We start from the raw sequence: 2,014 nt of genomic DNA, 5'->3' as shown, positions 1-2,014 counted from the left end.
CACCACGTATAGACTATAAAGTGAACTCGGACCTAAATGTCAAGATGGTGAACCTAGCTAAAGATCTAAAAGCATGCTACAGGAAAAGAAAGTGATCTATGTCTTGAAGCCGACTCACCTGTGCCATGCCTGGTGGAGTAGTGAGACCGAGCTCAGCAAGCGTGGGGATGTCTCCGGGCTCGAGCACATTCTTCATGGGCACGCACTTGACCTCCTTGGGCGCCTCCAACACCTTTCTGATGTCCAGCCCCTTCATAGCCTCCCTGAAGCCACCATAGTTGGACGGTATGTCGTCAAGGCGAAAGGGAAGGTCTTCCACATGGTACAACGTGCTACCCAGAAGTACTTCACATTGATACCCTCCTTCTCCACAACCTTTTGCACCCTCTCCTCGGTGCGGACTTCGTCCCGTGATACCTCCCCATGAATATAAGGAACCTACCTGGTTTAGAAATATCTGCTACCCTGTTTGCACAAGCTCTGCCAAAACAACTATGTCAAGAAGTGAATTTGCGCCTAGCCTATTTGCACCATGGACAGATGCACAGGCTGCTTCACCAGCAGCCATTAGACCAGGGATAACAGCATCTGGATTATCACCCTTGATATCCACTACCTGTTATGCAGAATAGCATAATATATTTCTATTACAATACGCAGGTTTTGACCCATATTTGTTTACTACATGCTCAATACAAACCTCCCCATGGTAGTTCGTTGGGATACCACCCATATTGTAGTGCACAGTAGGCAAAACTGGAATGGGCTCCTTTGTAACGTCAACACCAGCAAAAATAGCAGCAGTTTCAGAAATACCAGGGAGCCTTTCTTTGAGAACCTCAGGCGGCAGATGGTTCAGATGCAAATAAATGTGGTCCTTCAATGGCCCTGTAGTAATCAGATCAAAAGATAAGTTCCAAACAGAGGAAGAAAAAAACAGGCACCTAGCACGAATACATACCTACACCACGTCATTCTCTAATTTCCATTGTCATTGATCTTGAAACAACATCACGAGAAGCAAGATCTTTTGCAGTAGGGGCATATTGTTCCATGAACCGTTCACCTTCACTATTTCTAAGGATACCACCTTCACCACGAGAACCTGGTGACACAATGAGAACATGACACAAATTCTGGTAAGAAAACCTTGACTACCACGGGACTAATTGTTCACAAACAAACGAATTGCCTAAGCTAAGCACAACAAGGAAGAGTTGGCGATGAGGCAAGCACCGTGTGCCCGAGTTCTACAGAAAAAGGCCAATCGTTCAGATGTAGTGCAAGTTGGCCATGGCCCACCTGTCCTTTTGAGAGAGAGAGAGGATAAAACGTCATTTAGATCAGATAATACCACCAGAATTAAGTAAAGACAAACCACACAAGAATAGTAAAATAGAGAAAGAAAGCGGACACATCCTTATTTTTGTGCACTAATCGAGATATAGCACCAGGAAAATCTGATGTCTACTCACGCTCGCGCGTGATCTTTTCAGGACGTTGTTGGTAGCTAGTGGGCTGTAAAGACTAAAGACAAGATAACCATCGCAAAATCTATCTGTCGCAAAAACCTTAGGAAACTTGTTTGAAAAATTCTTAAAAGATGTTAACATGTTAATAATGTTGTGGGAAGATTGTTTGAGGATAGCACATTTGAAAAGATTTGAAAAAGGACGTAGTTTTTTGTTCTATCATAAAATACATGTTTATATTGTAGTCATTATTGTTTTATATATAAGCGATCATACTTAAAATAGTTTTAAAATAGTTTGACTCAAGGTGATTCTAGTACCAAGGATTGCTTTATTAGGAATTTAGTTCACTAATAATCTTCATTTCACTCCGTGGTTATAGGTTTTGTTCAAGAACAAGTGGACTCATTGCTAGGGAAAATACAGATAGAATGAATCTAAAATGTAAGTATTTTTTCCACTCAACCTTCCCCAAATAAAATTCTTTGTTTTCTTTAAATTTCAGTGCAACTCCTATGTTCGACACTGGGACAGGGGAAGAT

General features: G+C 41.7%; 1 pseudogene across 1 annotated transcript; it reads right to left on the bottom strand.

The window, feature by feature from the left end:
• Nucleotides 1–446: 446 nt before the first annotated feature.
• LOC103641632 (Succinate dehydrogenase pseudogene) lies at nucleotides 447–1,119 on the bottom strand (annotated as a pseudogene). The gene is made up of 3 exons (NR_163880.1): nucleotides 962–1,119; nucleotides 701–888; nucleotides 447–616 (listed from the first exon to the last, which is right to left on the bottom strand). The product of NR_163880.1 is annotated as a Succinate dehydrogenase pseudogene (transcript).
• Nucleotides 1,120–2,014: the final 895 nt, after the last annotated feature.

Source organism: Zea mays, chromosome 10 (assembly GCF_902167145.1).
Source record: "Zea mays cultivar B73 chromosome 10, Zm-B73-REFERENCE-NAM-5.0, whole genome shotgun sequence".
Lineage (NCBI taxonomy): Eukaryota > Viridiplantae > Streptophyta > Magnoliopsida > Poales > Poaceae > Zea > Zea mays.
Note: the sequence above shows the minus strand (reverse complement) of the source record. Positions and strands in the feature narration are given on the sequence as shown.